Source organism: Odocoileus virginianus, chromosome 2 (assembly GCF_023699985.2).
Source record: "Odocoileus virginianus isolate 20LAN1187 ecotype Illinois chromosome 2, Ovbor_1.2, whole genome shotgun sequence".
Taxonomy (NCBI): domain Eukaryota; kingdom Metazoa; phylum Chordata; class Mammalia; order Artiodactyla; family Cervidae; genus Odocoileus; species Odocoileus virginianus.
The window spans coordinates 74370703-74384619 of record NC_069675.1 but is presented as its reverse complement, the minus strand read 5'-3'; the positions used below and the strand labels follow the sequence as shown (position 1 = coordinate 74384619).

Genomic DNA, 13917 nt, shown 5'->3' with positions numbered 1-13917 from the left:
GTAGTCCATGGAGTCACAAAGAGCTGGACATGACTGAGAGACTGAACTGAACTGAACAGAATGAACATGTATCGGGGTTTTAACCTCAATGACAGGGTGTAGTATATTTCAAAATTTCACAGGGTAGTCAATTGCTTTCTAAAATTTGAATAATTGGAATCCTAAAGTCTTCATGATTCCTATAAGGTACTGATGCAAACACTAATAAAAGTATCTAAAACTCACTTTGAAGAACTGCTCTTCAGTTTCATCTGTACATGCTGGTTTTTCTTCCTGCAGTGTTCAGCACCCTCTGAATCTAGTTAACTCCTTTTTATCCTTCAGTGTTACCTCCTCTGGGAAGCCTTTTTATGATTCAGTTGATGAGGAGTAAAGTAGCCTTATCTCTTTCAGTTTCCGCAACATTCCATGTCTGTCTCACCACATGATTCCTAATTTACTACTGCTGTACCATTCATGTCTTGCTTATCTTTTTCTCCAATGCCCGGCATACAGTTACTGAAAACCCTTTTGCTAGATTAGGGAGGCTTAGTTCCCTATTTCAGCAGTACTACGGAAACAGGCGATTTCCCCGATAACCTGTGTTTTGCTCTGATCCTTCTTTCCAGGTCAGTCTAGAATTCATTCTCCATTTAACAAGGAAGTTCAACATAAAACAGAATTGGGAAGAGACAGAATTTGATTTTCATAGGTCCTCTGATGTCTCCAAATCCAAATTTTGATTTAGTTAATATTCTATTTGAGTTCTTTATACTCACTATGCTCATAAACTTTCTCTGATCACTCTACCCAGGAGTGATCACATTGTTCTGATACCCCAAAACAAACACCTACATGTGCGACCCAAGTTCTTTATTTTTCAAAATAGATAGCTTTTGAAAATGTTGATGTCGTCCTTTCATTGTGACAGTATGGTATAGTACAAAGATCAGGAGCAGCAGAGACAAGATAAATCTGGTTCTAAATTCCAGCTAAGCCCCTCACTAAGTGACTCATGCAAATCCTTCAACCTCTGAAGTCTCTTTACATATAAACAGGAGATAGCAGTTTTAGCCTCTGAGGAATATTGCTTGCATAACACTTTAAAGCACAGAGGAAGGGTCTGGCATAAGCTATTTCAGAAATGAAACTTACGGTTGCTATCATTCCAATTCCTGTCGTTTAAGGCCTCCCTCAAATAGACACCAAAAACATTTACATGGTTAGAGCAAAGAGAAAGAAAATGAGCTAAATACAATAAACATTTAAAAATGTCATTGATCCTAGAAATAAGGCCCTATAACATATTTAAGGATGCTGCTGCTGCTAAGTTGCTTCAGTCGTGTCTGACTCTGTGCGACCCCAGAGATGGCAGCCCACCAGGCTCCCCCTTCCCTGGGATTCTCCAGGCAAGAACACTGGAGTGGGTTGCCATTTTCTTCTCCAATGCATGAAAGTGAAAAGTGAAAGTGAAGTCGTTCAGTCATGTCTGACTCTTAGCGACCCCATGGACTACAGCCTATTAGGCTCCTCCATCCATGGGATTTTCCAGGCAAGAGTACTGTAGTGGGTTGCCATTGCCTTCTCCATATTTAAGGATGATTATAATTCAAATCACTACTGAAAGGAATATTTCAGAGGTAAGTCTGTCTTTAACTCTGGGAATTGTTCAGTAGATTGCCAAGATAAACACACCATTTAGTGTTTTCTGAAGTAATGAGACTAATGGGGAAAGTACTTTGTATAAATAAACAATCAATAATGAAAAATTTCAACGTGCTCTCTGGATATTACTTTACTAGCAAAAACTAAAAGCCAAAAGAATATTTATATACTTGACTGTATACTTTCTCTATTATTAATATACTCTGAAAAAATTCCAGGAATCATTAGCTTACTCTCCATAAAACATTGCAAAAAAATCACATTCAATTGTATCAAAATCAGGATAACATGGAAATGATTTATAGCATTCTTATTATAGGGAAAATGTACTCCAAGTTACAGTCAACTAAGTATATTTGGAACGAACTGTTTCTAAATTGAAGACTGTCTGAATTAATACATGGGATCACTCACCTACAGCCAGACATCCTGGAATGCAAAGTCAAGTGGGCTTTAGGAAGCATCACTATAAACAAAGCAAGTGGAGGTGATGGAATTCCAGTTGAACTATTTCAAGTCCTAAAAAATGATGCTGTGAAAGTGCTGCATTCAATATGTCAGCAAATTTGGAAAACTCAGCAGTGGCCACAGAACTGAGAAATGTCAGTTTTCATTCCAATCCCAAAGAAAGGCAATGCGAAAGAATGCTCAAACTACCGCACAACTGCACTCATCTCATACGCTAGCAAACTAATGCTCAAAATTCTCTAAGGCAGGCTTCAACAGTATGTGAACCATGAACTTCCAGATATTCAAGCTGGGTTTAGAAAAGGCAGAGGAACCAGACAGCAAATTGCCAACATCTGCTGGATCATCGAAAAAGCAAGACAGTTCCAGAAAAGCACCTATTTCTGCTTTATTGACTATGCCAAAGCTTTTGACTGTGTGGATCACAGCAAACTGTGGACAATTCTGAAAGAGATGGGAATACCAGACCACCTGACCTACCGCCTAAGAAATCTGTATGCAGGTTAGGAAGCAACAGTTTGAACTGGACATGGAAAAACAGACTGGTTCCAAATAGGAAAAGGAGTACATCAAGGCGGTATATTGTCACCCTGCTTATTTAACTTATATGTGGAGTACATCATGAGAAACGCTGGGCTGGAAGAAGCACAAGCTGGAATCAAGACTGCCAGGAGAAATATCAATAACCTCAGACATGCAGATGACACGACCCTTATGGCAGAAAGTGAAGAAGAACTAAAGAGTGTCTTGATGAAAGTGAAAGAGGAGAGTGAAAAAGTTGGCTTAAAACTCAACATTCAGAAAACTAAAATCATGGCATCTAGTCCCATCACTTCATGGCAAATAGATGGGGAAACAATGGAAACAGTGACAGACTATTTTTGGGGGCTCCAGAATCACTGCAAATGGTGACTGCAGCCATGAAATTAAAAGATGCTTTACTCCTTGGAAAAAAGCTATGACCAACCTAGATAGCATATAAAAAGCAGAAACATTACTTTGCCAACAAAGGTCTGTTTAGTCAAAGCTATGGTTTTTCCAGTAGTCATATGTGGATGTGAGAGTTGGACTATAAAGAAAGCTGAGCACCAAGGAACTGATGCTTTTGAACTGTGGTGTTGGAGAAGACTCTTGAGAGTCCCTTGGACTGCAAGGAGATCCAACCAGTCCATCTTAAGGGAAATCAGTCCTAAATATTCACTGAAACGACTGATGCTGAAGCTGAAACTCCAGTACTTTGGCCACTTGATGCAAAGAACTGACTCATTGGAAAAGACCCTGCTCTTGGGAAAGATTGAAGGCTGGCGGAGAAGGGGACGACTGAGGATGAGATGGTTGGATGGCATCACCAACTCAATGGATATGAGTTTGAGTAAACTCCGGGAGTTGGTGATGGACAGAGAGGCCTGGCGTGCTGCAGTCCATGGGGTCGCAAAGAGTCGGACATGACTGAGCGACTGAACTGAACTGAATCCAATTCACCAATTCTTTATCAATATATGGCCCTGAATAGGATATTGACAACTCCCTTTTAGAATCTGAGCCTATTTCTTAGACCCATCTCAATGAAATCCACTTCATAGCTCATTTACTGATTATAAAGTTTATTTCAAAAGGTATGTATAATCTGTTCTTTGAGGAATTAAGTAATATCAATACTTCATGTTTACTTTTCATCTATTTGTTCAAACTGATCGATCCAGTTACTAAAATTCTGTCAATTTTGGATCAAAATACTATGCATCCTGTATATCTTCAGGTACACTGGTAACTATTATTTTGTTTCATTTCACATGAACTAACTTGACTATTATGACAGAAATCAGTGACTAACTGGCCCATGAAAATACTGAAAACACAGATGTAAATACAATACATTCCCTTTTCTTCATGGAGCTCACAGTCTAATAAGAGGAAACAGAAGTAGATAAAAATACTATTACAAAATACTGAAGTAAGTATAGCTCAAGCATTTCCTTAAGAAAATAGAGTTTTATTGGATCACAATAGGAAAGTAACACCCCCTTGAATTCATAAAATTTACTGTGCCTTTCTCCACATAAACCAAGAGAGATACCTGGAAAATACATTTATTACATTCACACTACTATAACTGTAATTTTAACTACACATTTGAACACTATCACAATGGTCTAAATTTAACAACACATATTTTAACAACACATCCACATACATATTTATATGCACTGAATCTAAGTGCCTAAGTTTTACTATATATTGTCACACAAACAGTATTTACAAGTCACCAATGACCACAGAACTAACAAGACCAAAGATTAGCGCTACATGAGCCTGCTGCTAGGACTGAGCCTGCAGACTAAAACTCTCTAAATCTTACATCAGCATTTTCTCTACCAGTGAAATCTCCTATCCTGCCCCCATCATTACTCCAAATCTATACCTTAGTAATAACTTTAATTAAACAGTTTACACATGGAGATTAAGGGCTAAAAACAGCACTTCATATTTTAAACAATAAGCAAGATGAATGTACAGCTTGCTCTCTAGGTCAAGCTTTAAAAAACACACAAAACATTATTATGTGTTGCTTAGCATTATCTATACATAACTAAAAAGAGAAATGAAATTTACTCTAAATTCATGATAGTATAACACAAAGGCATAAAAGTGTGAGATATAAGTTTGGACACTGAGATGAGTTCTGTGCTTGTTTGTGGTTATGGGAAAGGTAGAACATATAAGGTTAGAAAGGAAGGTTGAGACTAGATCAAGTAGGACCCTGGACATCACCCAGGAGTCTGGACTCCATTGCATAAGCAGTGAGAAGATACCCAGGGATCTCAGAGGGAAGGACAACGATTCCATCTGTGTTACGGACCTCAGCTACAAAGCTTGGCTCCCTGCTCCTGTCTGCTTTCTTCTGTCTTCATGAGAATCTAATAATTCGCTTGATTCTCAACATTTCTTCCTGCTCTATCTTTTGGTTTTCTGCTTCTTTCTACCATTGACTGACTTGTTTATTTCTTGTGAGTCCTGAGACTTGACTGACTGTCCTTGCCTTGAGAACATGTAGTTGTTCCCTGTAACCTCCATGTTCCTCTGCCAATCAGTCCTGGCAAGAAAAAGTTCTACTGGTTTTTCTATTTCTTTCAGTTTTGGGTACTGGAATGGGAGTGGTTTAATGATTCTCTGGATAAACATCACCCTAATTCATCATTAGTTGAAAGACTGTGTAATTTTTTTAGTTCATGTTTTATCAGGTGAAACTAAACCCTGATTTCTAGCTTTTATGTTACACGTTTTGAACAAATGACTTAAAATAGTTGATAATGAATCTGCCACCAAGTAAGTTGACTCCATAGTAAATCAAAGCCAGAAAGAGTTTATACTCTTAATTCCTCAAATTTTCTTTTCACACTTTTTCCCCCTTGAATCACCTCCTTCTGACATTGGTGAACATCTGTTCTCCCAATTACACTCAATTTATGACTGTGATAATGTGGCGCAACTAGAATATTATTTCCAACTGTTCATAATTTTAACATGTGCTAATATGAGGCAAAACATACTTTTAACATTTGATGTGTGGTTAGAGCTTATGTCTTTTCTCTCAGTGGTTATGTATTTTTCACAACATATTCTGCCTGTCAGAAAACCTGTACTTTAGAACAATAATCTTGGATGATGAATAATATATCTGTCCTACCTATCCAAATCAATTGACTGTAGTGTGCATTTACAAACACAGCCTCCAGTATGTAAAACGGATGAAAGCACAACTGCTTTGGTTGAATGGTGAGGGGGCGGGGATGGGGGCGACTGGTGAAGCTCAGACCCCCATCTGCCCTTTATAGAACTTTTGGGTTACTCACAACACAGGTGGAAATTCACTAAAAGGCGGCATTCTCATTTCTTCGTATACCTCTGTAGAACCACACACAATAATCTAGTAGGCTGTTGATAAATCCTTGAGGATGGATGAATTTGCCCTTTCACCCTCCTCTAGAAACCAGTTTCTTTTGGCCCTGTGGTGGCCCTTTGGGCTAATGCCTCTAGATGGCACTGTTCTCATTAGTAGCAAAGGACCCAGGCTCTAATTACTAAGTCATTAACTCCAAGAGCACACAGCAGCATAAGCTAAGCAATAAGTATACTCAAAATAAAGTTGTAAATAATCAGATGTCATTTAAAATAAAGAATTAAAGACATTTCCTGCAAATTCAAACATAACAACAGATACTTTCTACTAGTTTTCCCCACCAGGAGATCTTTATTGGTGAAGATCTGTGACAGGACTTCTGAAAATGTGGTACCAGGATAGACAGTACTTAGGAGTTTGTTAGAAATGTGGAAGATTCTCAGGTCTCACCCCACATATACTAAATCAACAGCTCCGGAGGTGGCACCCAATAATTTGTGTTCCAATAAATCCTCCAAGTGATTCTGACAACTGCCAAAAATTGAGAACCACTGATGGAGGGTTACTCTTTCAGTCTATTTTCAGCTTTCAAAGTTGCTACTCACATTCTGTTCAACGTTTTTGTCTTTAAGTATTACTTAAGGGCTTACTGTGATAGCTGAGCTGGGTACTCTTCTCAATATGTAATTCAATACGGAGCTTCTATTATGATGGTATTTCTCACTGAGGTCAGAATGTAGGAATATAACACACTAGCTAATCATCACTAAGTTTCAACACCATGAAAGAAGAGTACTATGAGGTATTTTCACTACTTCCTATCTCCTCCTATCCGTGGTTATCTCTTCTTGTTCCAGACTTAAGAGAACAGGCCAGTTGGCAGCATTTTGAGATTTAGTATGTAAAGCAAGCCTGTTTCCTAAGAATTCTTCTAACACCTCTGTGTTGCAACACAACACAAAGATAGCCAAAGCACATTCTAAGCAGACATATAAATTTCCTGACAGGAAAAACTGCTGTAATAAACCCCCAACTTTCTTTGAGTATATATGAAGAAATAGAACAATGAAATACATATCTTTTCAACTATTTCAAGGTAAAGCAAATGTACACCACACATTTGATTCACTTTCAGTAACATTTGAAGGTGATAGTTGTGGAAATAGATGTTTTTAATCAAGGCAATGAAATCTATATATTCAATTTCACTTCACAAAATCTCTCATTGTTAGGTAATCCATAGTTACTTGCCTTTCAAAGCATACCCTAGTACTTAAGCAAAGTGTAAAAGGCTCGCAAGTAAATTGCATTCACAGAAAAATATATACACACATACACGTAAAAAGAGAAAGATACTATGAAAAAAAGCATTTGGGGGATTTAGGCAAGCATTTGCCAAGTTGCATAATCTCATCAATACTCCATTTACCCAGTCCTCCTTACAAGTCACAGCAGGAAAAGGATAGCAGACCAGGATACAATCTGTGACCACGGAAGGGCTATTCACTGTACCAGCCACCTGGGATGAGCTACCACAGGACTAAAGCACTGACCTCGGGATCAGAAGTGCTGGCCTCCTGTCCAGATTCTACCATTCACCAACACAAGGTCATTTAGCCCTGCTGGGCCTTACTTTCCTTCCTTGAAAAATAAGGGTTTAAGATGGAATTTAATGAAGACACTTTTAGCTTTAGGGGTTTCCCACGTGGTGCAATGGTAAAGAATCTGCCTGCCAGTGCAGGAGACTCAAGAGATGTGGATTTGACCCCTGGGTCAGGAAGATCCTCCAGAGGTATAAATGACAACCCACTCTGCCTAGAAAATTCCACAAACAGAGGAGCCTGTAGGGTTACAGTCCATGGGGTTGCAAAGAGTCCGCACGCCTGAGCGACTGAGCATGAGCACCCACTTTCAACTTTAAGATTCTATAATTCTTTTTCTTTCTTTAAACTCTTTTTGTAAGAGTGAAAGTTTTCAAACATGCACAAGTCCAGAGAATAGTATAATAGACCTCTACATATTCATGGTCCAGCTTCAACAATTGTTTTTTTTCTTTCCAGCTTTACTGAAGTATGACTGACAAAATCTGCATATAGTTAGGTTGTACATTACTGTTTTTAAAAGTGTACAAGGTGGTGACTTAATATGCATATAGACTGTGAAATGATCACAACCAGACCAAGTAATACATCCATCACCTCGCACAGTGAGTATACATGCCTGCCATTAAGTTTTTGACTGATGAGACATCCACTTTGAATAAACATATTGCTAGCTGCAATGACTCAGCTACTAGCAAAACAACCAGGCAAGAACTGTCACCTCTACCCACGAAGCCTTGGGTAACCTAGATAACTGCTTGAGTGACCTTTTTTCCACATACTCCAACACTTGTTAACTTCAGTCTTTCTGAGAAATGACATCCTAACAGGTGTGATGTGATATATCATTGTGGCCTTTGTTTGCATCTCCCTGATGATTGATGATGTTGAGCGTTTTTCATAAACCTGTTGGCTATCTGTATGTCTTCTCTGGGAAAATTTGCCCATTTTAAAAATAAAGCTATCAGTGCTTTTGTTATTGAGTTGTATTAGTTTCTTATATACTGTAGAAATTATCTCCTTACCAGATATATGGTTTGCAAATATTTTCTTCCATTTTATAGGTGCCTTTTCATTTGGTTGACTCTTCCCTGTGCTGTACAGAAGCTTTTCACTTTGATACGGTCCCAAATGTTTACTTTTGCCTTTGTTACTGATGCTTTTGGAGTCATAACCAAAAAAATTACTGCCAAGACCAATGTCAAGGAGTTCTTCTCCTATGTTTTCTTCCAGGAGTTTAATGGTTTCAGATCTTAAACTTAATCCATTTGAGTTCATTTTTGTGTATGGTATAAGATATAGGTTCTCTTTCATTCTTTTGCATGTGGATATCCAGTTTTCCCAATACTATTTATTGAAGATACCATCCTTTTCCCATTGTGTGTTCCTGTTGACCGTGTCAAAGACTCAGTTCAGTTGCTCAGTTGTGTCTGACTCTTTGCGACCCCATGAATCGCAGCATGCCAGGCCTCCCTGTCCATCACCAACTCCCGGAGTTTACCCAAACTCATGTCAAAGATTAGTTGAGCCTTTATTATGGTTTTTTTCCTGGGCTCTCTGTTTGGATCCACTGGTCTGTTCTTATGACACCGTCACACTGTTTTGATCACTAGCTTTGTAATATAGCTTGAAATCAGGAAGTGTGATACTTTAACTATGAACCTGAACTTCAATCCTCTTCCTCCAGATTATTTTGCCTATTTGGTATCTTTTGTGGCTCCATACAAATTTTAGGATTTTTTCTGTTCCTATGAAAAAAATGAAATTAGAATTTTTGAAGGAATTTATAGAGGGACTGAACTTAATCTATAAATTTATCATTCTAAACAGAACATGATTAGGTAAATAAATACAAAGTAACTGAAAATGGTAACAGAAGAAATCTGAGCAACTGAAGAGCTGAAACAGTCTGGATGTTCTTGCTATCAAGGACCTGATCACTACTCAGTGTGGAAACTGTTTTTGAAGAGAGGAGATTAGCCAAGATAAGGGTAATCTTACATGTAATGCTTTAAAAAGGGAGTCTGGGTGGTGAGATAATACTAATACTAATACTAAACTAATAATGTAAAGTACATTAAGCACAGAGGTATTTTTCTGTAAGTGCTAGCAAAGAGGCAGGCTCAAAGATACTCAAAGGCAGGTACTCAAAGATTTAGTGAGTAAACAGAATTAGGAAAAAAGAAATCTCAGATTGCACTCTCAAGAGTTGGCATCTGGGGAAAAAAAAAAAGAGTTGGCATCTGGCTTCTGTGGTGCCTCAGTGGTAAAGAATCCACCTGCCAACGCGTGCGATACAGTTCGATCCCTGATCCAAGAAGATCCCACATGATGCAGAGCAACTAAGCTGGTGCGCCACAACTACTGAACTGGTGCTCTAGAGCCAGTGAGCTACCACTACTGAGCCCTTGCATCCTACAGCCTGTGGTCCGCAATAAGAGAAACTGTCACAATGAGAAGCCCGTGCACCACAACTAGGGAAAAGCCTGCGCAGCGGTGAAGAAGGCCCAGCACAGCCAAAATAAGTAAATACAACTATTTTTAAACAAGAGTTGGAATCACAGTAGAGGAAGCTCAGAGGCAGCCAAGGTTGCCTCCTCCTCCTTCCTTGCAGATCCTGCACCCTAGGAGATGTAGGCTTCTGACTTAATCTTCTTCTGCGACCCTGACAGCCATCTGGAGAACTTTCTCTCCCCAGGGCACAATGTCAACCCTTAAAGAAAAACTGATTGCCATCAGTTGCAGAAGAGGCAACAGTCCCAAACAATAAATTACTGTAGTGGGTGTTGGACAAGTCAGTATCGCATGTGGCATCAGCATTCTGGGAAAGTCTCTGACTAATAAACTTGCTCTTGTGGGTGTTTTGGAAGACAAACTCAAAGAAGAAATGCTGCACCTGCAGCACGCAAGCTTATTCCTTCAGACACCAAAGACTATGGCAGACAAAGATTACTCTGTCACTGCAAATTTCAAGATTGCAGCATAACTACAGGAGTTTGCCAGCAAGAGGGACAGAGTCGTCTGAATCTGCTGCAAAGGAACATCAGTGTCTCTAAGTTCATCATTCCTCAGGTCATCAAGTACAGTCCTGACTGGTGGTTCCAACCCAGTGGATATTCTCATGTATGTTACCTGGAAACCAAGTGGATTACCCAAGCACCCTGTGGTTGGCAGTGGATGTAATGTGGATTCTGCTAGACTTCGCTATTTTATGGCTGAAAAACTTGGCATTCATCCCAGCAGCTATGGATGAATTCTAGAGAACATGATGACTCAAGTGTGGCTGTGTGGAGTGATATGAATGTGGCAGGCATTTCTCTCCAGGAACTGAATCCAGAAATGGGAACAGATAATCACAGCAAAAATTAGAAGGAAGTGCATAAGATGGTGGTTAAAAGTGCCTATAAGTCATCAAGCTCAAAGGTGACACCATCTGGGCTATTCGATTAAGTGTGGCTGATCTTATTGAATCCATGATGAAAAGTCTATCCAGGATTCACCCAGTGTCAACAACAGTGAAGGGGATGTATGGCTTTGATAATGAAGTGTTCCTGAGTCTTCCATGTATCCTGAATGCTCGGGAGTTAACCAGTCTTATCAAACAGAAGCTGAAGGATGAAGAGGTTGCCTAACTCAGGAAAAGTGCAGATACCCTCTGGGGCATCCAGAAGGACCTAAAGGACCTGTGGCTTCTGGCTGCTAGGCTACAGAAACTTAAAATTACAGTGTGACTAACCATGAGCCTTTAGTTTTCATCCATGTACATGGAGCACAGTTTGCTTTTATCTTCCTAAGTATGTGAATCTGGACTCCCAGAATCAAAGCCCATGCTTGCAAGATGAGTTCTTGAACAAATAAAAGAAACCAGTGTAGTGTGGGGGAAAAAAAGAGTTGGCATCTGACGCTAAAGTCAATTTAAAATTAACACAGTATTCTGGAATACTAACACTTCAGGAAGCTGATCTATACCACAAAATGTAGGAATTCAGAGGAGAGGTCAAGAGCCAGGGAGTTGTGATGTTCACAGTGAGATGACCCATGAATAGTCTCATCTATGACTAAAGAAAAGAGAACCAAATCCCATACTAACTACAGAACCAGAGTATCTACTCTGTATGCACAAGGGTAATTTTATTTCTCAAATTCTGCCATAACTACCATGTGTCTTGACCATATGTATCAGTTAAAAGCCAAAAATAGGACATGGATAAAAACAGAAATGACCTCTTAACTGTCACCTACTTCTTCAAATAAAAACAATTTAGCATGCCTGCAGATATTCATGAATGTGGAAAGAATTTCCATTTATAAGAGAAACCTATCCTTTGCTGCTCTACAGGATTGAGACTTCAAAGGGCCTGCTTCTAACACCTATAAGGTAATACTTCTGAGGATGGACTGAAGGGCAGCTACTAAAACTTGAACAAATATTTAGTAAAAATGTTTTAAGAGATAATTTCTATGTTCTACTATTGCTCTGGTATAATGTTATATATATACTCTGACCAATACTTGTCATCGAATTAATACATGGATACATAACATTCCCATTCATGACTGTATAGACTGAATATTTGTGTCCCCTAAAATTTTTGTGCTGAACAACTGCATGCCCTCAGTGTGATGGTATTTGGAAATGGGGACTTTGGGACGTAACTAGGATTAGAGGAGGTTATGAGGGTGGGGCCCTCATGAAGGGATTGGTGCCCTTATTAGAAGAGATACCAGAGAGATTGTTGGTTTGTTCTCACTCTTGCTTTCTCATCCTTCCTCTCTCTCTCTCTCCCTCCCTCCCTGCCCCTCTGTCAAGTGAGGACAAAAAGAGAAGGTGATCACCTGAAAGCCAGGGAGAGGGCTCTCATTAGACAGCAGCTATACTGAAACTCTAATTTTGGACTTACAGTCTCCAGTCTATGAGAAAATAAACTCCTGCTATTTAAGCTACCTAAGTTTATGGGTTTTGTTATGGGAGTCTAAACTAATACAATGAAAAAACTATAATGCAAATATTAAAATAATAAAAAAACTCTAGCATTTGTTTTATTTTTTGATTTTATTTCTTGAATGGTTTTAGAGTTGTAGAAAATTTAAGCAGATTAGCCCAGAAAGTTCCCATATCACCTATCCCTTCATACCTCCCCTACCACACATGATTTCCTCTATCATTAGATGCTTGATTAAGTACAAGAAGATGCTCACACCATAGAAGAAGCATACCAGAAACAGAGGCAAACTAGGCAATGAAGCCAGAGCCACCTCTTTCCCAGTTCAGATTAACAAAGCGGTACCCTTGGTTCCAAATAGGAAAAGGAGTACGTCAAGGCTGTATATTGCCACCCTGCTTATTTAACTTATATGCAGAGTACATCATGAGAATCGCTGGGCTGGAAGAAGCACAAGCTGGAATCAAGATTGCTGGGAGAGATATCAATAACCTCAGATACGCAGATGACACCACCTTTATGGCAGAGAGTGAAGAGGAACTAAAAAGCCTCTTGATGAAACTGAAAGAGGAGAGTGAAGAAGTTGGCTTAAAGCTTAACATTCAGAAAACTAAGATCATGGCATCTGGTCCCATCACTTAATGGGAAATAGATGGGGAAACAGTGGAAACAGTGTCAGACTTCATTTTTTTTGGGCTCCAAAATCACTGCAGATGGTGATTGCAGCCATGAAATTAAAAGACACTCCTTGGAAAGAAAGTTATGATCAACCTAGATAGCATATTAAAAAGCAGAGAGATTACTTTGCCAGCAAAGGTCCGTCTGGTCAAGGCTATGGTTTTTCCAGTGGTCATGTATGGATGTGAGAGTTGGACTGTGAAGAAAGATGAGCACCGAAAAATTTTGAACTATGGTGTTGGAGAAGACTCTTTAAGAGTCCCTTGGACTGCAAGGAGATCCAACCAGTCCATCCTAAAGGAGATCAGTCCTGGCTGTTCATTGGAAGGACTGATGCTGAAGCTGAAACTCCAATACTTTGGCCACCTCATGCGAAGAGTTGACTCATTGGAAAAGACCCTGATGCTGGGAGGGATTGGGGGCAGGAGGAGAAGGGGACAACAGAGGATGAGATGGCTGGATGGCATCACCGACTCGATCGGCATGAGTTTGAGTAAACTCCAGGAGTTGGTGATGTACAGGGGGGCCTGGCGTGCTGCGATTCATGGGGTCGCAAAGAGTCGGACACGACTGAGCAACTGAACTGAACTGAAGCCTTAGGAATGGGCTTCCCAGGAAGCTCAGTGGTAAAAAATCTGCCTGCCAATACAGGAGATGTGGGTTCAATCCCTGGGTGGGGAAG

The 13917-nt window shown here is 39.6% G+C and overlaps 1 protein-coding gene and 1 pseudogene across 7 annotated transcripts in view; one reads left to right on the top strand and one right to left on the bottom strand.

Moving 5' to 3' along the window:
- LDAH (lipid droplet associated hydrolase) overlaps positions 1-13917 on the bottom strand; it is a 94210-nt gene that overhangs the window by 63816 nt on the left and 16477 nt on the right. The window lies entirely within an intron of this gene.
- On the top strand, positions 10391-11246 carry LOC110140022 (L-lactate dehydrogenase B chain pseudogene; annotated as a pseudogene).